Consider the following 24,364-nt stretch of genomic DNA (forward strand, 5'->3'; position numbering starts at 1 on the left):
TTCTCCATTTGTGGACCAAATGCAGAAGAACGCAGCCATATTTGTCTTTGTGCAATACGGGAAAAAATGATTTGGCAATTGGAAACATGTCCACGACCTTCTCAAGTCCTTCCTTAATTGCAAATTGCAAAGAAATTCCAGAGACATGGCCTAAACTGTTTCCTCCGCAATGAATGATAAGTATATCAGGATGATGCTCTGTCTGTAAAGTTGCACAGAGAGGTACCAAGTCCAGCCACCTCATTCCACGCACGCCATGCCAGTGCACTTCCACATGAGGAAATCCAAGATCTGCACATAGACCGCAACTTTCTGCATGCACCTTCAACCAATGTATCCATGAGTCTCCCAAAATCCAGATAATGGGCCTCATTACGACCCAGGCGCTAATGGGTTAACGGCACCGTAAAAGGCTGCGGCACTGTTAACCTATTAGCGCCTAATTACGAGGTCCCTTTGCAGGACCCAACCTTAACGGCTGGTTTTACCAGCCCTTAAAGTAGGGACCCACAAAGGGACCTTGGTGCTAAGTACGGTGCCGCAATTTGCGGTACCGTACTTAGCGCCTTCCCCATTCCCATTGAGCCCTATGGGGCAAAAATGGGAATGGGGAAGGGCCATGGAGGAAGGGGGAGTTACAGCCCCGCCAAACTTGTAATGGGGTGGTAATTCCCCCTTTCTCCATGGCGGAGTCGGTAACTTACTGGCATGGACCATGGTGCTAATAGCACCATGGTCTTCCGCCACGGTCGTAATGAGGCCCAATCTGTTTTCGAGCACACAGAGCCATGGCTGTCTTGTCTCCTGTCAGGGAAAAGGCGTTATCACTAAATGTCTCCGTACAGAACACACCCACTGAACTTTACTGACCAATCCCTGCCTTCGCACATTCTCATTTGCATGCGTCTCGACCCCAGAATCCCCGTTGGTATTATGCGCCGCATGCAAAGTACCGCCATGTTTGCGGACACTTATAGGATCAGAGCATGACGACTGTACATTTAAATATTATTCCCCTTTTCCTCTTTAAGCTGGGCTCTGAAAAGAGCTGTTTTTTTTGGGCAGATGCCTTACAGACACCTGTTATTTAGTTTTTTAAAAATATTTTTTGATCTTACTATACTCATACAACCATTACAGAACCTTCTCCAACCTTCTCTTGCACCTTGGCTCTTTGGACTTCTTGTCTCATAGCTCCACAGTTCCTGCTAACAGGCGAACAACTGAGGACTACTCCTCTTGGGGTACTTCAGTCCACGTGGGTCCCGGACCTCTCCACTAGGTTCACCACCTCTTCCTTGACCCTTATTGGTAAGACCTTTCAGTTTTTCCTAAACACTGTGGTTACTGTTTATCGCTTGGTACTTAATCCGCATTTTCTTGCAGCAGCGTGGGGTGCCAGAGGTTCGCGGTCCCGGACTCGAACATCTTCGCCTGTGGCCTCAACCGCTGCACAGAGAGTGGCTCTAGGTTCTCTCTGTGCGGCATTTGGGGACGGAGGCCTCTTCTGCCTACACGACACTCAAGTCACAACAGACTGTGAAGCCTATTGTTGTGTAGGCAATGGAGGGGAACGCTGAAGACCCCATGACTGCTATAGTCCGAGCCATCACAGTGCTACGAGCCGATATGGCAGCAGCCGACACGGCTATCCATCAACGTCTTGACAACATACAAAGTGTCAGACACCCTTTACCCCCAGATGCAGAATTCGGAGGCATACCCCCTGTCTCCCAACCCGTTCCACCTCCGATTCTCCCACCTCAGAACCCCGTTCCCGTGGTACTACCTACTCCGTTCCCGTTGGCAGCCCCTGAGAGATACCAATGGGATCCCAAGAAATTCAGGACCTTCCTAAACCAATGCAAGTTGCATTTTCTGTGCCGACCTCAGGCTTTCCCAGATTCCACCACGAAAGTAGCGTTCACCCTTTCCCATTTGGCTGGGATGGCTGCTGCATGGGCCAACCCCTTGTTAGAGAATGACAACCCGGCCTTATATGACTTCAATCTCCTTGTCACCGAGATGTCCAGGGTTTTTGATACTAGACACAAAGTCCAGTATCGAGATCTGGACTTCTGGATTTGAGTCAGGGTTGGGGTTCCCCCATTGAATACATAACACGTTTTAACCAGCTCTCCGCTGAAACCTCCTGGCCCGAGGTCAAGAAGGCAGTGGTCTTCTATAGGGGTCTCAGTAATCCCATGAAGGGCGCCTTATCGGTAGTGCCCTCGTTACCCACTGCATTCCAGGATCTGGTTGATTTGTCACTCCAGATGGACGCACGTAGGTCCGAAAGAAGGGCGGAAGCAGGTTTCGCTCAGTGCTCCACACCTCACACAGCAGTTCCTTCCTCTGACTCCTCTCAAGAACCCATGCAGATCGGGGACGTCAGGAGCCCGATATCTCCCCTAGAAAGGGAACGTAGGAGGGTGTATAACGCCTGCTACTATTGTGGCACATTAGGTCACTTTGATAAGGAATGTCCAGGCCGCCCCAAACTCAAGCCACAGGGTTTTCGGATAGCTTGATCATAGTACCGGGGACGGGATCGAGCTAGACCACGCACACCCCGTATCCAATACCCTCTTTCGGGCATATCCGCCCCATCCATGTACAAGCCACTCTACAGTCCACAGCGTCTGTATCGCATCCTGTTGCTTTGATAATCGATTCAGGGGCAACGGGTAACTATATCGACATACCAAACCATGTGTGTGTGTGTTGCTGCAGAACGTTTTACAAAAGGAACACAAAAAATATAGACATAGGAAACAAAATAGAAGACAATGGGCCTCATTACGACCCTGGCGCTAATGGGTTAACGGCGCCATAAAAGGTTGCGGCGCCGTTAACCCATTAGCGCCTTACTACGAGGTCCCTTTGCGGGACCCGACCTGAACGGCTGGTCTAGACCAGCCGTTAAAGTAGGGACCATCAAAGGGACCTTGGTGCTAAGTACGGTACCGCAATTTGCGTTAACATACTTAGCGCCTTACCCAGTCCCATTGAGCCCTATGGGGCAAAAATGGGAAAGGGGAAGGGCCAATGTTCAATGGGGAATTACCGCCCCGCCAACCTTGGAATGGGGTGGTAATTCCCCATTGAACATTGGCAGACTGGTTATGATACCGGCACCAACCATGGTGCTAATAGCGCCATGGTTAAGCGCCAGTATTGTAATGAGGGCCAATGAATATTCCAAATGGTTTGAATTAGCTCTCTACCTTTTGGCCGAAAACAAATATCAATTAAGTGAAACCTTAATATGTTGCAGTTACTGCACTACAAAACTAGACAACAACCAAACTCCTTCACGTGCTATCACAAATAATTTAGAATTGTTCTCACTACCAAAAACCCTGCAACAACTCAATTTGTATGGGAGCATCATAATTCAAACAGTTCACCCATTTCAAGCAATTATACATTTCTCCCAAAAACAGCAAAATTACCTCCCTCTTAATTGGTGAAAGACATTTGTGGAAAAGTAGTTTATTTGACATTAGATCTAACAGAAAATGTACACACTCCAGGAGTGCAACATTCAATAGAGCATTCTTTAATTGTCTTGGTAAATGGTGTACCAACAAAAGACAAAATAATTTGGCAACAACTGATGCACTACAAGCCTTACAATATCTAAAAGACAATAACGAATACTACAAGGAAAGCTTAAGGGAAACAACTGAAATAATTGAAGAGTCATCAGAAACTGGACAATTCGAACCTCTGGATCCTGCTGCAGTATCCACTCTTTTGGACCAGTAAACAATCCATCCATTGCATTCCAATGAAAGCATAGATGATGCACTAGAAACTTACCAAATGCGACATACCAAAGGGTCACCAATGAGCATATGGGAAAAAAGTATATAAGCACATGCTTTTCCACTGCTTTTTCTTACTGGGAAAGGTGGAAGATAGGATGATAGACCCACTCAGATTACGGCATCAGAATACCACTCATTACGAATGTATTCACAAGATCCCAGGTTTAGACAAAATGTGGAATACATATTCCACCTACTCTTTGAAAGTGAACTTGCAACCCTATGTTACAGATTTGCACACATTTGGAATTCTGGAACCCACTTTCAAAATATGTCAGCTGCGCAATTAATACAAAAAGTACAAGAAAAAGATGAGGTTTTACAATCAAGTATAACAAATTTGTTTGCAAACATGCGTGTTACAAAAGAATACTGGATTTGACGGCACAGAGACGTACGTTGTATGATCAGAAACCTTGGACCAACGACTTGGGAAGATTTATATGAGTTCCTATGCATATCAAACAGCAACAAAACCAATATACATTTATTAACACCTGGAGAACTTTGCTCTACAGATGCAGTTAATGTATCAAGATATTTCCATCATCGTTTCATTGCTATGCTACACATTACTTGCAATAAAACTGTTCCTCCCCTCAGAGAAGTGCACCGCTTCATTTGGAGAAAAGAATACCAAGCGAGAGGAGCACCACATATTCACATGCTTTTATGGATCAAAGGTGCACCTAAATTTGGTCACAACACTGATGCCACTGTTTTGCAGTTCATTCAAAAATATTTCACTTGTGAAATCCCTTCACAATGGACACATAGTGAGCTGCATGGCCAGATTTTACAACTTCAAAGACACAAATGTGGCAAATATTGTCGTCGCAAATACAAAAACAAAGGGAAATACTACTCCAAATGCCGGTTTGGTTTCCCTAGACCAGTTACAGAAACAGGTGAAGTGAACAACTTCATGTCTTCAGTTCGACATAGTGTTAAAGGTAAATCACCCAAGAACACATATTACATAAAAAGAACAGAAGAATCAAAATATATCACTGATTACAATGCAATCATTGCCGTTTTATGGAATGCAAACATAGATGTGCAGTACATTGCAGACAATTCCACTGCTGTTGCACGATATGTTACAGCCTACTTAACAAAAGCAGAAAAAACAGAGCTTCAAGACCTGTGGGATGACCTATCATCAGTCAAAACAGTATCTCAAAAATTGTACAGCCTAGGCATAAAAATGCTCTCTCATAGAGAATGTGGCACCTATGAAGCGGCAGATCGTTTAACTGGTACTGCTCTGTATGGAAAATCAGACAACATAGTATGGCTAAGTCTTGGTTCTGCTAAATTTAGAAAAAGAGTTCTAAAATCTTATGAGGACATAGAAAAAATTGCCAGAAATGATCCCAACAGCCAAGACATTCTAAAAAACAATTTACTGGACACATACTATCTGAACAGGAGTAGCACTTTGCAAAGCATGTGTCTATACCACATAGCTCAAAACTTTGCATACAAAAATAATATGAAACCCGATGAAAGGAAAGGCAGATATAGAGTGACAGATTGTGAAGGCAGCTTAGTGAAACTTACCAAACAAAGCTTAATTAATCATGTTAAATTGTCATTTCAAACTCCTCAACAAAAACTATATTACATGTCTCTGCTACAACTTTTGAAACCATGGAGAAAAGAAGAAGAGATACTAGATAACTATGACTGCTATGAAGATGCTTTCAAAGCAAATCAAAGCGCTATCACTGTTGTGAACTTTACACAGTATAAAACCATGTTGTACAATGAACAGCAACACAAAGAAGAACTTCAGGCCCAACTAGATAAGGAATCGTCCAACAGTAGTCAACCTTCTGTAACAGGAAGCCAAGAACCACTAGGACAGCCACTAATAGCAAATGAGTCAGAATTAGCTATGACAGAAGTGGAAAACACCATGTGTCACTATCCAACAAAAAAATATGGAAGACTTAACTGTACAACAAGCAACACTTAACAAAGATCAGCAAACCATTTTTGAAGACATAACAAAACAAATTGCACATGGTGTACAACACGAAAATAAAGAATGTACCTGCCAAAATTACTAACCAATACTGCTGCACGTCAGTGGTGAAGCTGGGTCAGGAAAAAAAAAGTCTTAATCAAAATCATCAGCAAGTTCCTTCAGCAATTGACAAACAACAAACTGTCAGCCCCCACACGTTTAGCTGCCTACAACATAGGCGGTGTCACTTTACACCGATTACTACTTCTTCCAGTATAACACCAAAACAAATTAGACTATTACAAACTTTCAGCAGAAGCTGCAATGGAACTATGCAGAGTATTAAAGCAAATGAAAATGCTATTAATAGATGAAGTGAGCATGGTCTCCAACCTAATGTTGGCTTTGATTCACCTCAGATGTCAAGAAGTACTTAAAACAAACTACGAAGAACTCTTTGCAGGGAAACACATTATCGTTTTTGGAGATCTTCTTCAATTAACACCAGTGAAAGGTGAACCTATTTATAAAACCTTAGGACACAAACTCTGCCGTAAAACCGTTGGCAGCATAGGAAATGTCAACCTTTGGCAACATTTCCAATACAGAGAATTAACAGAAAACATGCAGCAATTTGCAGATCTCACTTATGCCAACATCCTAAAAAGTATTAGAGTTGGTGTACTATCTCAAGAAACACAAGCAATATTGAAAAACTGGCACATTCATGCACTTTATGGGGATAAAGCATGTGCTACTGATGTTATGGAACAATTAGCGCACAAAAATGTCGATTGTGTGGCCTTAATGCCAACTCTTTCAAGTTGTTTCAAATTCAATGAAACAATGTTAAATAAAGAAATGCAAACAATAATGGAAATTTGCGCCTCAGACAAACTAGACGTACATGGTATGACACTACCCATGTGTGAGCAAGCCACAACAAGACTAAATAGCTTAGAAAATTCAATCTACAAAACACAGCTGGGTTGGAAAAAATATTAAAATTATCCTTAAATTGTAGAGTAATGCTAAAACGTAACCTTGACATGGAGCAAGGGCTAGTTATTGGGGCACTGGGTACAGTTGTTGGTTTTCAATCATACCCACGTGACAACATTCAGTTTGTCAACATTCGCTTTGACAAACTTTCAGAAGTGAAAAGGATAGGGCGCTCAACTGCTCGCTTCCTTCTGTTCAAAGACATGTATGTACATAGAGAACAATTTTCTCTGACTCTTGCATATGTAGTCACCATTCATAAATCCCAAGACAAAGCATTGATAGATATAGGAAACACAGTCTTTAAAGAAGGCATGAGCTACGTAGCACTATCATGCTTACGTACACTTGACGGTCTATTTCTAATCAACTTTGATGCAAGTAAAGTGAACGCTGATATTCCTTGCATTTTAGAATACAATAGGCTACGTTCACTGTACACCCCCCATCTGAAGCAATATCCTGTTCCAGAAAAAGTAAAACGTGGTAAAAGAAAGCTAATTCAAACAGAAATGCAACAGAATCTGACAGCAACTACTTCAAAGGAAACAAAAGAAGGTAAAGGTTCATCAATTACCACAAGCAAAGAAGAACCTATTAGGGAAAGTACACCTGGTACTTCTTCAAAGAAGGAAGAGAAACTCTGAAAAAATCTGAAAGAACTAGCTGGTCCATTCAAATTTTCAAATTAAACTGGTGTAAATTGCTATGCAAATGTAGCAATGAATATTCTTTTTCAATTGCCACCAATTGTTAACAATATTTACTTACACAGTACAGACCAATTGTGTTTGAAAATGTTAGTCCTTCATAGAAACACAACAAACAATCCTGACAATACGTACAGTGTTCACGGAATAAGACAAGAATTGGACTACTGTGCTGGAATGGTGAGATTTACCATAAACACACAAGAAGATCCACATGAATTTCTACTGTACTTACTACAAGTACTGGAAAACAAAAGCTTACCTATAAATGCAATCTTCCAGATTTTATACATGTGGAAACAAACATGCACTCTCTGTAGCAATGTGATACAGGAACAAATCCCAAATGAGCAATTTGTGTATGTATCCGTACCTAATTGTATATCCATTCCATTTAAGCAATGTGTACAGAGTGCAAACCATGGCAGATTATGTACTATGTGCAATTCAGACAATTTCTCCACCTTACTGATACAAACACATAGTAAGTACATAATACTTATGCTGCAACATTATAATGCAGATGGTACCAAAAACAAACGCAAGCTCACTGGATTCACACACGGTCAAGAGTCACTTGGAAAGAAAACCTTTACAACAGTAGATATAATCTACGATGCAGGAGCTACAACCAATGCAGGTCACTACACTGCATACATTAAAAAGAAATGTGGATGAGTGGTATGTAATGATAGCACCATTACTCTAAAGCAGAGATTGCCAGCTAATCATACAAATGCGTATTTAATCTTCTTGAAGCCAACATTTAATAACTAATGTGTACTTCACTATTACCAAAAAATGAAGTGAAAGACTACAAACAGTTAGAATACGCCAACAGGTATCTAACTGCCCAAGAGTGTATAACAACGACACAGATAAATGAATACCACAGAACCGTAACAACTAAAATGCACAGTTAGAATGCGCCAACAGGTATCTAACTGTTGTTAAAAATCGGCAACAAGACAACAAACATAACATCAATCACAAAGAACTAGGAAGCACTCGAAGAAAGCAAAGAAATAGTTTGTACCATAGCAAATGAAGTTTTTTTTTAATCCGACAAGCATTTTTTCCCCCAGACCCAAGGATTAGAAAAACAAACACAGAAACTGAGCACACTGCACAGTACACTGGTTTGTAAACTAAATATGAGGGTAAAAAAAAAGCTAAACTGTCTATTATACAATGTAATAAATCTTCATAATATGCAAACACTAACATGCTTTTTTGTTTTATCACAGAAATTAAAAAAGGATAGTTCCACCAAGTACTACAGTCATGTAAGACATGTATGGATTCTGAACAAATTAAACAGTAAGTATAATTACAGTCATTTCATACATATGCAAATCTACACGGCTAATCTATGGCAGTAATATGGTGCAGTGGCTGTAGGCTGGGACTAGCATCTTCGATGTATAACCTACCACCTACACCATACGGCCAAGCAAGCAAGACTATAGGTCCTACCCACAACCATTGCTCCATATCAAAACCATGGTGCTTCTATTTTGACTACTTCTAAGTTCAGTTTTGGGTGCATGGTCTGCAGCCATGCAGCCAAGACACTAGAATGTGCACACCTCACCACACCACGCCCATGTTCACTTATAACCTCACTGCTTATGACTTCAGTCTTGGGTCTGTGGGTCCTGGCCAGAACCACCAATGCATATCGCAACCATTGTGGTTTCTAATTTCACTACGTATGAAGTTGGTTTTGTGTGCATGGCCTTCGGCCATGCTCCCGAAACGCTATGCCCTCCCCACAACCACCTGAATGATGTTTCATAGTATGAGTGTACCTATACCTGTGATATGCAGCAGTAGTTGTGGCCACAGGCTACAGACTTGGGTGTAAGGCCAAAGATTTTACAATGTATGGGTATGCAGTATATAAAATCCATAGTGGGTTACAACTGTAGTGCTTATAAGTTTGTTCTTGGGTGCATGGCCTTCAGCCAGGCACCAAAGATTCTACGTCCTGGCCACAACTACCACACCATATTATACCCATTGTGGATTGTAACAACAGTACGTGTAAATATGCTGTTGGGTGCATGGTCTTCGGCCATGCACCCATGACTGCAGGGCCTCCCCACATGTACTTAATTTGTAGCCAAGACTCTAGGCCCTGCCCACACCTACCAGATACATAGTCGATTGTATGGGTGTGATGTGTGAATGTGATATGCTGCAGTGGTTGTGGGCAGTGTGTACTACCACCTGAGTGATGTGCGGTAGTATGAATGTATCGATAGGTTTGGTATGCTTCAGTGGTTCTGGCCAGAGGCTACACTCCTAGCTGTATGTCCATAGATATTACAATGTATGGGAGTGCAGTGGCTTATACCTCCAGTACTTATCCCCACAACCATCTAATCGATAATCAACACTACAGGTGTATCCATAGGTGTGACATGCTGCGGTGGTTGTGGGCAGGGCCTAGAGTCTTGGAAGTATGGCCTTTGGCATACGGCCTACGGCCATACAACCAAGACTCTAGGCCCTGGCTACAACCACCGCAGCATGTCACACCCATGGCGGCATAATAATCAATAGCACATCCATAGGAAAAAATAATGTAATAGCGACATGTGCTCAATTCCTGTGTTGGCTAAAACCACGCGTGTCCGTAGAACAGTTTCAAGGTGCTTGTGCGCAGCACAGACTGAAATACTACCCTTATTAAACCCCTCATTTTCTGTAACACACAAACATTCCGAACAAGGCGGGCATTGAGAATACATCATTAAAACTTACTGAGTGATGTGCGGTAGTACGGGTGTATCGATAGGTTTGGTATGCTTCAGTGGTTCTGGCCAGAGGCTAGACTCCTAGCTGTCTGTCCATAGATATTACAATGTATGGGTATGCAGAGGCTTATACCTCCAGTGCTTTTCCCCACAACCATCTAATCGATAATGAATACTACAGGTGTATCCATTGGGGTGATATGCTGCAGTGGTTGTGGCCAGGGCCTACAGTCTTGGAAGTATGGCCTTTGGCATACGGCCTACGGCCATACAACCAAGACTCTAGACCCTGGCCACAACCACTGCAGCATGTCACACCCATGGCGGCGTACTAATCAATAGCACAACCATAGGAAAAAATAATGTAATAACGACATGTACTCAATTTCAATGTTCGCTAACACCAAATTTGCAAAAGCACGCTTTTGGCACCAAGCCCCTGCCCCTGCCGCAAATTTGGTGAAAATCCATCCAGCGGTTTGGCCTGTAGCCGTGCGCAAAGTTTTTCCCCCATTCAGTCTATGGGGCACAAAAAGGCGTTTTGGGACTGCCCTATAACTTTTCCCTCCCTGGACCAAACATCACCAAACTTTGAAAATTCAGAGTGGCGCATACACTTTTTTTTGCAAAGTTTGGAGGAGATTCGTCCAGGGGGAGCGGAGTTATAGGCCACCCAAAAAATGCTCTTCCTATGGAAACAACTACTTAACCATAACTACACAGCCACTATCGTGGCTGTGTAATATGTATCCATGTCATTGTAAGAGAATTAAGAATGCAAACGGCTATGTCCCAGCATGTAAGATCAAAGGCAGGACAAGCAAGTAATGTTTCCTACAACGAGTTAAAGCGTAATGGCAATGAACAGTTCACACTGGTGAGAACGGTAAAACGGTGTCAACTGATTAGGTCAATGGGAAAGGATGTAAAAGTTATAATTGCAATGTCACACTGTCACATCTCACATAGGGATTGTTTTTTTTTTGTTAAATACATTTTTTTGTATAACAAGGTAACATGCAGACATTGCATACCAATGTACAACTTTACTCTAACAAGGTTATGTCTGCTAACCCTCCCATCCCCCAACCCCCCCTCCTGCCAACGGTATTACCCAAATTGGTCGTTTACAATTGTTCGAATGAACAATTGACCGGATTTAAAGGGTCACAATTAACCTTTTCACAATTGACCGAATATATATATATATATATTCGGTCAATTGTGAAAAGGTTAATTGTGACCCTTTAAATTCGGTCAATTGTTCATTCGACCAAATTGTGAAGGTCAATTGTACCATATATGTGGGGGGAAACCCCCCACAAACGCCAACCAACGTAAAAACCCCCCAAAACCCATATGGGTTCCCCCCACATATATGGTACAATTGACCTTCACAATTTGGTCAATTGTGAAAAGGTCAATTGTCATTCGAGCAGTTGTAAAACGATCAATTTGTATACAACCCTGCCAACTTGCATTCAATATCACAAACCCTGTGCCACGAAATCAATGCAGCCTTGTTACTACTACCAAGCTGCTTTCTTACATTTCCTCTCAGCTAGTGTCCACACACTGGGCAGTAGTTATATCTGATACCATCTGTCCCCAAGCTTCCAACCCCATATTACACTATTCCCGGTCGTGAATGGCTTTCTCATCCCAAAATCATCAAATCATCCCACAGGCCCAGAACATATGAACCATATCCGCGTTAACTAGTCCACACTTCAGTCAGGCCTGTGCTGCCACATGGCAAAATTCCACTATTCTCGCGGGGTTTGATATGCCCTATGTGTCACATAATATTGATTCTGCTGTAATATGGTGTTTCTAGACACCTTCTTGTGGTAAGCCAATCCTCTTCCCCACAATGCATCGGACAGTTGTTCCTGCAATTCCTCCTCCCAAGTCTGCCTGACCTGCTCCATCCCACCTTCCAGCCTGCTCATCAATAGTTTATATGTTCTCGAGACCTCATGTCCTCCCTCTAAGATGTTGTAGAGCGTCTCTAGCTCTTCATCCACTTGTAAACCTTCTTCTGTTGCTCACCATTTCTGCCTGATCCGAGTTATCAGGTGGGTGTATGTGAAATGTTGTCCCAGATGCAGCCCTGTATCTGCTGTCAGTAGCTACAGGCCAATTTCACGAGGTGCTGTTGCCCATATCACTTCTTTAAGAAAGTACTGGGGTGCCTCTGCATTTAACAATCGTGACTCCTGTGTCTGTTCATCCGACAGCCATTCGGTCACAAATTGCATTTGGTTAGCGATGAAGTATGCTTCAAAGTTGGCCACTTTTATTCCTCTCTGCTCATACAAATTCTGGAGCTTCTATAAGGACACCCTACATCTCGAGTCATGCCACAGGAAGCTCCTGCATTTTCCATTCTATCTCCGGAAAAATGTCTTTGGGGTGGCGTACGGGACATTGGAAAAACAATGAAGAAGTATTGGCAGCACCACCATTTTTAACAGTGCTGCCCTTCCCATCATCGACAATGGCAGCGTGGCCCAGAAAGAAACAGAGTTCTCTGTTTTGTCCACTTCTCTCTGTGTATTCTGACTCTGCTTGGTCTGGGGATCATGGTATATATCCACCTCTAGGTACCTTAACCTATCAACCACCCATTTAACCAGAAGCACCGGCAATATTCGCTTCGGTTGTCCTACATATCCTTTCAGGGGGAACAGACTCGACTTCTGCGTGTTGATTGTAATATCCAACAAGGCCTCATAGCATTTTATTACATCTAGGATATATTGCATATTGACCTCGGGGTGCTGCAGTTACAGAAGCATATCATCTGAATACAATGAGAGCAAACGCCTTCCTCCCGTTCTAGCAATGCCTGCATCTATGTATTCCTCTCGGAGGTAGATCGCCATTGGCTACAATGACAAAATGAAGTGCATCAGGGACCATGGGCAACCTTGTCTTGTGCCTTTGCCCAGCTGCCACTGTTCTGAGACAGTTATGCCCGTTTTAACTCTCACTATCCGATCATTATATAGCAATCGCACCCACATTATGTATGTGGGGCGCATGCCAAACTTTCCTAGCACTGCTATCAGCCAAGGCCATGTGACCGAGTCAAATGATTTGACAGCATCTAGCGAGGCCCCAGCCAAGTGGTGGGTGCTGCCCTGGGTATGATCTATAATGTGATCCAATCTTCTTAGGTTACTCGTAATATGTCTATGCAAGGCATATCCTGTTTGGTCTGGGTATATTAGCTTGTCGATGGCAGGTTTAAGCCTATTGGCCAATAGTGCTGTGAGGATCTTCCCATCTTGATTCAGCAGTGACAGGGGCCTAAACAAGCCACAGTCTGTAGCTGGCTTGCCTGTTTCCAAAAGGGGAATAATTATTAAACTCTCTAAGCGACCTGGGTAGACAGCCTTTGGGCAATGTCTCATTAAGCATTATCAACAGTGGGGCCATGACCTCCGCTCTATATTCTACGTAAAATGTGCCTGCTCCCGGGAGCTTGCCCGTCAGCAGCTCATGTATAACCTGTTCCAGTTCCTCTGCTGTTATGGGGGCCTCCAGTTTACATGCATCATCTGCATCTAGCTTAGGAAGGTTCATCTGTGACAATGCCTCCTCAATCTCAGACATCGGGCACTTCAAGGCTTCCTCATATAGTTTCCATATAGTTTCCTATAATACTCATAAAAGCACTTAATCACCCCCTCTTGAGTCTCGCACAATGTTCCATCATTCCCCACTAGTGCTCTAATTGTTTCCCTCTAAGTGTCACTCTTGTAAAGCCAAGCTAGCAGGCGCCTAGGCCTGTCTCCTTCTGAATGTTGTCGCTCAACAAGTTTCCTATAGATCAACTTGCTTAGCCTGTCCCAGTGGTCCAAGCATTCCTTCTGCCGGCGGGCAACCTCTTGTGCCTTGTCCCTGGGCCTATCCTCCGCTACCTCAATGCCTTCCAGTTTAGCATCTGCATTACACTGATTAAAAATCAAATAACCAAGATGATGGACAAGGGCAAACCAGCCCTTCTGCTGCTACTGGATCTCTCATCAGCGTTTGAACTTGTTGATAATAAAATCCTTACCTCCCATCTCACCAACGCAGATCACTTCTCCAAACAAGCGTCCTCATGGATAAACTCATTCTTAGAAGGCAGAGCCTTGAAGGTCTTCTGACATCAGACTAACGCTGCGCCTGTCACCGTCCACTGCGGAGTGCACCAGGGCTCCTGCACAGCACCTACACTCTACAACCTGCTTACAAAGCCACTCTTCGACAAACTGGACTCCTTCGGCATAGTTTATACTAACTATGCTGACGATACGCGAGTCCTCCTCCCTCTCACTGGATCCTATGACCATGATTCAGCAGCCCTTCTCCAAATGTACCCCTCCATTTAAGCTTGGATGGCTGCCAATGGACTTTGCCTAAATGGAGACAAGACAGAGATCATCCTCTTAGGCCCTAAAGAAACCCTGTCCAAACTCAACCAAAAATACTGCAACTTCACCTGTGACAACACCATTATCACTGTCTCCTCCTTGGTCAAGACCCTTGGAGTCTTCCTAGACTCTTCCATGTCTATGACACGACAGTTAAGTGCTATTGCCTCCACCTCTGCCCACACCACTAAACTAATAACTGCCATTAAACCTTTCCTAGCCAACAAAAACTACTTCTCCATCGCTCAAGCCACTATTGGAGCTAAATTAGACAACTGAAATCCCTCCTAGTAGGCACCTCAGCCAAAAATCTAAATGGGCTCTAAATAGTTCAAAACAATGCACTCAGAGCAGCTCTTAGTATCCCCAAAAGAGACCCCATCATGCAGGCCAGACAATCCGCCCACTGGCTCCCTGTAAAAGAGAGAATCATATTCAAGACCCTCACCCTAACGCATAAATGCTTAAGCCTCTCCGCTCCACCCTACCTATCAGAAACTATCACCAGAGATTCCTCTTCGTGTCCTAAGAGAAGCCATTACACCAACCAACTATGCACCCCACCCACCAAAAGAGCCAAAGCAGGAGGAATTGGTTTTCCTCACCTAGCTCCCAAACTCTGAAACGCCCTACCCAACACTCTAAGGACTGAGACCTCCCTCACTGTATTTTGCAAAGGTCTCAAAACCAAACTCTTTAACTAACACACACCGCCACTTCTCATTCCACGTCTGCACTCTGCATACTTCTACCTTTACTTGTAACCATGTATGACTATTCTGCTTCACGATCTTGTAACTACGTTTTTTCTCTGTAACCAGCAACAATTTATTTTGTCTGTAACAGCACCACAATGCCTCTGGGCTGATGCGCACTTCATAAAAGTTAATTAATAAATTAATAAATGGCTCAATCACATCCTGCATCCCTTTTGATTTCGCCATAGCCGCCCCTTGCACCTCCACTTTAAAGGCCTCCCACAATGTACCTGCTGACTCCACGCTACCCGTGTTATGTACAAAATATTCTTACACCTCACCCCTCAAAGACTTACAAAATCCTGTATCTTTGAGCGCCTCAACCCTAAGCCTCCATGTTTGGATTCTAGCCCGGGGAGGAAGCAGCTGCCACATGACCACTAAGGGTGTGTGATCCGAAAGCACTCTCGCTTTGTACTCTACCCTCGTAAACTGTCCTAATGTTCCTCCCCAGTGAACACATAATCTAATCTTGTGTAGAGATTCTTGGGACCTGTGTAGTGAGAGTATACTCTCTCCTGGGGATGCATTGCTCTCCATGCGTCCAATAGCCAAAATGCCTGCCATAACAAACTCAGGGCCTTAGCCACTAGTGCTGGATGAGTGTGTTTATCATCTGATCTGTCTACCATTAGGTTAAGTACACAGCTAAAATCCCCTCCCCATAACAATGTTGCGTCTCTTTTGGGTACTAATCTTGGAATACAGCACTCGGAAATATGCTGCTGTGTCCTGATTTGGCGCATATGTGTTGACAATACAAATCTCCCTGTTCTCTACCAGCCCCCATAGAACCACCATTCTACCCTCCTCATCTAGGGAGGTTTTGAGGACTTTAATTGGGTCTGTCAGTGCCAACCATATCAGAACCCCCCTGGCGTATGCCTAGTATGACGAGCCAACTGTCAACCAGCTCTACTTCCTTGTCAAGGTATTCAGCTCGTTTTTGGTGAGGTGTGTTTCTTGCAACAGGGTGATGTCTATCTTCTGGCATTTCAAATAAGCTGTTACTCTGTTACGTTTTATATAACTATTCAAATCCCTGACGTTCCAGGATACTATTTTAAGTTCCCCCATTACGTTTCAGCGTTTCGTTCACTTAGTTCTCTACACATGTTGTGACTCCATTACCCACCATGAATGCATCTTTAGGCCCGTTAACTTCCCTAACTCCCATACCCACCCCAAACATCATCCCAACTTGGTTCCTCGAGCTCAGGCCTTCCCACTTCTCGCCTCCATCCCTGGATCATGACCTGGTGCATAAAGCGCGGTGGGCGTATACATAACTGCTAGTATCTGTGCAGTTCAATGCAACCTGGGGTGTAGTACAATCCTGAGTTGTGTGATCTAAAGTAAGCACCACGATGCGTTGTTAGCTCCTGATTTAACAATTTTTTGTGATGTTTGTGCTGTCAAGCTTCTGTAGTACTGCTACAGTTTCAGTCTTCCACTTGTAATTATTCCTGGCTACTTCGATCAATGACGTCTCCCGCTGAGAAGTTCTGCATGTCCATCCATTTCTGTATATATTCGGGGTTGTCTAAAAAAAAGTGTGCGGCCCTTATGGATCACCTTCAGTTTAGCTGGGTACAACAGCATGTATTTCTGATTAGCCTCTCTCAGTCAACTCTTGACTGCAATATAGCTCATTTGCTGGTTCTGCACCTGCAAGGTGTAGTCCGGGAAAGCTGTTATCGTGTCCGATGCCCTTTGGATTGTTCCACCTTTTTGAAAGTGCTCAAATATCCTTTCCCTATCGCGATAGTTCAAGATCTGGGCTATTATTGGCCTTGGTAGGGCTCTTGGTGGTGGCTTCCTTGTCAGTGCTCTGTGTGCCCTTTCCACTGTAAAGCCTTGACTCAGGGGCCCTGGGCCGATTTCTTACTGTAACAGGGTTTCGATGTACTCCGTCGGATTTGCTCGATCTTCTCCCTCTGGGAGCCCAAAAATGCGTACACTTTTGTGTCTGGCCCTCCCCTCCACGTTCTCCGCTCTGTCCTCCAGATTACACACTTGTTCACACAGTACTCTGACTTCTTCTGTGGTGTCCTTGAGGCCACTTGTGTTCTCCAATAATGTTTTTTCAAGCATACCTGTACGTTCGTAAGGGCCCTCACATCTTGTCTGAGCAAAGACACATCAATGCTGATAGCGTCTATTTTGGCTTCTAGAGACTCTTTCAAAGATGCTATGGCCGCAAGGATCTACTGATCTCCTTCAACGAGCTTCAGGTCCTGTTGAGGTATTGATGTTGCCTGGGGAGGACCCTCTGTTAGGGGCGCTGTCTTGGTACATGCCTCCAGGGTTAGTTGCTTCCCCCTGCTCTTCTGATGGTTGGATGACATGACTGGACACCGCCTTCTATCCTGCTGGGAGTGTCACTCCTAGCTTGCAGCCCTGTCAGTGCAGCAAATGGGCCACCTCTCACCGCTTCTGCCTTAGATTGCTCGGTATACCATTTAATGCTACTCGTCCCACCTCACTGGCTCATCTGCTGCCCCCTTCTCTATGTTATGATATGATATGGCATTTATAACGTGCCCATACACAAGTGTTTCAAGGCGGAAAAATGTTGTTATTAGTGGTGGGACGGCTGCACTGCGTCGGGCACCCGCTGTCTGAGACCTGATGTGCCAGTGCAATGTGGCACTGTGAGCTCACTGTTGCTTAAGACTGCGCTATTTAGTGCCCTTATTCCGATCTGTAGCAGCTTAATTTAGTCTGAGAAGCAAATCACCCTAGACTTGAGGTTTTGGGTGTTTCTGCATTAGCATGTGCATAAGAGATCGTAGCTGCAGCCTCGCCAGCAGCCGTCAGTGATTCCCCTGAGAACGGCCGTAGATTTAGGTGCTCTTCTTTCTGCCCTAGTACTGTCAGTGTGTGTTTATTTTTCCGCGCTCATCAGGCAGCGGTGGAATTCCAAACAAGGGAATTATCCAGCTCAACGGGAGTCACGCGAATGGATGCACTCCCCTTTATTTCAGCCTGGGGGATGTGTGTGATACCCTTTGACCTGTCTGTGGAATTGTGTGTTGTGCCCCACACACCAGCCCACACCTGCCTCTCTCTCTTCTTGAATGTTACTTCACCTTTCAATTCAGGCCCACTATTCAAGCCAGATTATCTGGACACTGCAACACTGGACGTTTAGCCAATCCTCTGTGGGCCTATTTGTGTCCTGACACCCCCGTGCCTGGGCCTCACTGATTGCATTAGCAGCGTTTGCATTTCAAAAAAGGTAGCAGGCGCTCCTCTCCAGAAAGAACATGGCATGATAACCTGTTCTGAGATGAGAGTTTGCAGCTCACGCTTTTTGCTCATTGTACCTTTCACAGATGGGAAATATCCATTTGCATATCAGTCTTTGAGCCGCCGACATGGGCAGTCCAGCACTGAAATGCTATGGCAATTCCTCTCTGAACAAGAGTACCAACAGCAATGTTTGTTGTTTGTACTGTCTTACTGGGCTGCTTCTCTCACTCCCTGTGCAAGTCCTCAATCACGGTGCCCTGTACACCACCTCCTGCACACATACCGCAGTTAGACTGTCGTTGGCTCTCCGGATTCCTGCTGCGTCCCCCTTCTGACTCTTTGCTCTGTTGTAGCTCCCTGTAGTCCTCTTGTGCACGTTGCCCTCTGCCTCCTTGATAAGGCCTGGCAGTGTTATGTACCGTATTTATAAGCCACTTTCACCAGGGCCATATCATGCACACTTTGTTTCGGGAGTGTGGATTCTGTGCACCACTCCTGTCGCAGTCTGCTTCTGTTCCCACCGTATGTTCCAGTCTCGTCCCAGATCACGTTGGTCCGAATCCTCCAGGGTTGCCTCTGCTCACTCATCACCTCTTTGCTTATCTCACTTCAGAAGTCTTTTTTTTGCCTCTGTTAGACCTGACGGCCAGCTATATCGTGCTGCCTCCAGCCGAAATTCGCCGCCCGCTTGCTGCCTCTCATCCAGTCGTACAGAAGGCAGACACGGGGATTTGTGTTTCTCCGTGTATTTATTTGATTCCACTTTATGTCTATGTTTGCACGCCTCCTTTGTCCCAATGCTCAGCGATCCTTATGATTATCCAAATCCCAGCTGGTCCTTGTCAGTTGCTCGGTTGCCACCACACAGTTCTCGTGCTCCAACAATGAGGACCAAGAAACTCTAATGGTGTGTACGCTGTCTCATCTGAGCATAGGTCTGCAAGATCACCGTTGCAAGCGAGTCACGTCTCCCTTCTCTGGGCCTCGTCGCCTGTGTCTGCCCTCTCCTTGTTTGCAGCTCACCAATATCTTCTGGTACACAGCGGCAACTCGATATCTGACTGCTCCACGCTGCCATCCACTGGTGCTTGGCACCATTAAGGCATGGTCCTGTTACTTGCCCTCAGTGCAGCATTTCCTTTGTTCTCCGCCGCCATCTTGGTCTTCTCTCATACGAGTTGCAGCACAAACTTCGAATGGCTTCAGTTACTTGGGCAGAGCCCTTTAAGTTCCAAAACGTCACTCAGCACTGCTCGCCAAGTTCTCCAATACGGTGCTGCAATTTTCCAGTAGTAGGCTTTCAAGCAACCTCCTTCTCAGAGTGTATGCATGTGGGTATCACAGGAGCTCTGCAGGACACGTCCTATTCCATGGCTCTGTAGCCACACCCCCCTCACATAGGGATTGGTTGAAATTGACTGTCCTTCACTCAACAAATACTCCTGGTGGAGAACCAATTACAAGACATGCTTACATGATACAAGTTTTAAAACGTGTTACCCAATTAGCACCCTGGGAAAGGGCATGATCTCAATTCTAATGAACTAACACTTTGACATTTTAATTTAGTCACAAGGTTAGAATAAACCAATAGAGTTAGGAAACATAATGACAATGTCAAATAAGAAGCCTGGAAAATGTGAATGAGTCATAACATTTGTTGTCTATAATCTTGTGTAATTTTCTATAAAACCGGCCATCTTATGTTTTGTAGTGAAATGTATTTTTAGATAATTCACTGCCTCGGCTGTAATAATAATTTTTTGTTTTTCTCATATCTCGTGCATTCATTTAGGGCTCTTTTGGAGAGATGGATGGATGGATGGATGGATTGATATAACTTGTGTATTTATGAATGAAGGCAGAGTCACGTTTTTCTCCCATGCACCATTAATTCATACAATGAACCTGAACTCTGAATCAAATGGATGTTAACATGGATGTGGATGTGTATGCCATATTTTGCATTTGTTTGTTCCCCAACCCTGTTGGAGTGGCACAGTGGTCAGCACCCACTAATTATTACGTGTCCGTTTTAAGAATGCCCTTCTCCAAAATCAACCTCTTGGCAACCAAACATGCTACTACTCTAGCATTCAATGAAGAAGAAGCTACACACATCTTGGGTGTAATAAAAGACACCGAAATATCTACTCTAATGACAGAAAATTCTGACAGAATAGTCAACAACCTGGAAAGACTAATTAGAAAAGATATAGCACAAAAACTGCACTCTTCGACTTTAACACAATATTACAAGGCACAACAGATTCCACGTGGCCTCAGAGTATACTTAAGTCCCACACTCTGCAAAGAGAACAACACATATGTCCAAAAATGAGAAAGAATTCTCAACAATTGCTCATTAGATTTTACATTATTAACTATAGAAGAATTGGCAACATCACTCACCAAGATAGATACAGAAATAACTGATTTGAAAGAACAATTGACTAATATCTAAACAAGAAATGGACCTTCTTATCTTAGGTCTCTCATGTGTACCTAGAAACAACTCAAACTTATTTGATGGAGTAATCAATTTAGCTAAATTGACAAGAAAGATGAGACTTAAGTTATATATAGGTGTGCATGGCATATCTACAAGGAAGCCATTATGCACATCTTTTCACTGGTGGAGTGTGACTCAACCCTGTGGTTCAGATATATTAAGAAGTTGCTGTCTCACAAGTGGGGCTCTTAGAGGCATGCTTCACAACCATCACCACAAAAAAGGCTGTTTATTGGTTGCCTAAAATGTGATTCAGTATGGCTAATGGTAAGACATGTATTTGCAAGACTGCATTAAGTTAGTTGCAAGCACTACATTTGGAGGAGAAAACTGAGATAAGTCCTTGAGGATGTTTTGGAGTATATCATGCAAGTGGCAATTCAGGTAGTATGGTTTACATATGTTAATGAATTGATATCACACAATTTAACCTCTAAGAGTGGTGCAGACCATCAATCATAGACACAGAATTCGTCAAACACAGGATTCTACAAGACAATCTTGAATTTCCACAACCCATCCATTATTAGAAAATCAATAGAATGAAAACTGCTGTTATTATTAATATCAACCATCCAGGGACTTGGAATGTTTGCCCACATATGCACAAAACCCATCACAAGTCAGTCTATCCTATGTTGGGATGGAAATAAGCTAATTTCATCCCCCGAGGCACCTCCAAATAAGACGAAACCCATATGAGGCGATATAACATACAAGCGGGGAGTAATCCTCACCATAAAGCTACATGTAGAGGCTCTGCAGAGCCTAGAAGTGGATATGCAACACTAGAAAACCCATAGCCCTTGACTCAATTTTTCTATTAGGCCCACACAGGGGAAGTTGCATGCCTGTACTGTCCATGTTTATGGTTCACAAGGCCTAATTTCTGCACAGCACGCTGACCTTGTTTGAGCCTTTTTCCCACGAAAGTCCATTTACCTCCTGCCCCTGCAGTGTTGCAAATCCTCAGTATCGCCTTCAAGAATGTGCCCAACACAAAGCGTGAGACAGTAACAGGCACCGGGATCTATCTATTCATCTCCACTAAACTGTCATCAAGCTGCTGATCCACACCCAGCGAGTCCGGTGCTGGCTGAACATCACTAACTAGACCCCCACTCCCCTGGTTCTCTGATAAGCACCTAACCCCCAGGTCCTAACCTCCATAAATTAACCACCAAAGATCTAATGACTGTATCTTTCCCTAGCACACCCCATCTCTCCCGTAACACGAGATTCCAAGAAGGGAAAATCACAGATCAATCCCCAGAGGGGAGGCCTCAGGTGTGGGGACTGCCGTATCAAGGGGGTCCTGAGTGTATGGGTCAGCATGACTGTATCTTATCCTCCCCTCTCCCTGGCACCACTTTCCTTTGCCGCCAAGGTGCCTGCCATAATGAATGAATAGCATGTCTCGGTTGTTTAGTTTAGCTAGGAAACAGTGTATTTCATGCTTGCCCTGACCTTCACTGTGAGGATAAGACCAACTGACCCACATGGAGCCCGATCGACAGAGGAGAAACAGCCAATTATTGCATGGCATCTCCTATGGAGCAAGCCCATGTGTAGGGTGCCTCCAGTCAGGAGCACCAACATGTCCCATATAGTTATGATGCTTTTTGTGTTTATAACCCCTTGTTTAATGATGTAAGGGAAGAGCACTCTCAGATAGCAGAGTCCTTATTTATTTATTTATTTGCATTTATAAAGCTCACAGAACTGCCCTGAGGCATTGTGGCGCTGTTACAGCAGGCTTGATCTTAATATAGGTATGATGTAACATTTGGTTGGTATAGTAAAACAAGAATAAATGCTTTGAGTGCAGTGATGACAATGACAGGTGGTAAGAGACCGAGTGAGTCTAAATGCAGAATGATAAGCTTTGCTATGGTTACAGTGCAAGCATAACTATGCATGATGGTTTGAAACATTAGCGGAATAGAAAGGTTTTTAGGTTTTTGCGAAAGGTGGTGAATGATTTTTCATCCCTTAGTGAAGTGGGCAGGGAATTCCAGTTCTTGGGTGCGAGGTGTTGGAAGCTAGACCCTCCGGCTTTGGTTCTTTTGAACGTAGGAACATAGATCCGGTTAGCGCGGTGGGCTCTAGTGGGTCTGTTAGAGGAGCTGATGGTGATGCTTTCAGATAGGGTGGGGCATCTGATGTAAGGCATCTGTGTGTGATGGCCATGGCTTTAAAGTGTATGCGTTCTTTTACCGGTAGCCAATGGGCATCTTTCCTTGCTTGAGAGATGTGTTCCCTTTTGGGAATGGTCAGTGCTGCCTGGAGCGCATTGTTTTGCGTGATTTGGAGCTTTTTTATATTGTTAACAGAGGTGCCTAGGAATAGGGCATTACAGTAGTCCAGTTTGGTACCTATTGTGGCTCTGGTGATGGATAGGCAGTTTTTGGTGGAGAGAAAAGGCTTGACTGTGTTGATCACCTTGGCGGTGAGCGCTGAGGAGGATGCTATGGTGTTGACCTGGCGGGACATGGATAGTGAGGCATCTAGGTGAACACCTAGGGTTTTGACAGTCTTGGAGACTGTGATGATGGAGTTGTTGATGTTGAAGGATTTATATTGTGGGGGGAGTTTATTGAGAGTTTCCCTGGTCCCTACTATGAGGATCTCAGTTTTATCCCCATTTAAGCAAAGGCTGTTGGCAGCCATCCAGGTTTGGATAGCTGAGTAAATTTTGGTTAGGGTTGTCACATCTTCTTCATAAGTCCCAGTTAGTGGAGTAGTACCTGCGTGTCGTCTGCGTAGTTGGTGTACGCTATGTTGCGACAGTCGAGATCATTGAAGAGTGGAAGGGTAAATATATTGTAGAGAGTGGGGGCAATGCAGGAGCCCTGAGGGACGCCACAGTGGTTTATAGTAGGGGATGCTGAGGCTATGTCTAAAAAGACCTTCATGAGTCTTCCATTTAGAAATGAGGCTACCCAAGTGATAGCTTCTGGGGAGAAGTGTGATTCATTCTTTAGGTGCATGCCTAGGATATCATGGTTGACAAGGTCAAAGGGGGCGGACAGATCCAGTAGGAGAAGGAGTGCTGGTTTGCCTTTGTCCATGATGTCCCCAAGTTGTATTTTTAAGTTGGGTAGGGCTGACTTTGTCCCGTGACCTGGTCGGA

Source organism: Ambystoma mexicanum, chromosome 6p (genome assembly GCF_040938575.1).
Source record: "Ambystoma mexicanum isolate Mex_15411 chromosome 6p, UKY_AmexF1_1, whole genome shotgun sequence".
Taxonomy (NCBI): Eukaryota; Metazoa; Chordata; class Amphibia; order Caudata; family Ambystomatidae; genus Ambystoma; species Ambystoma mexicanum.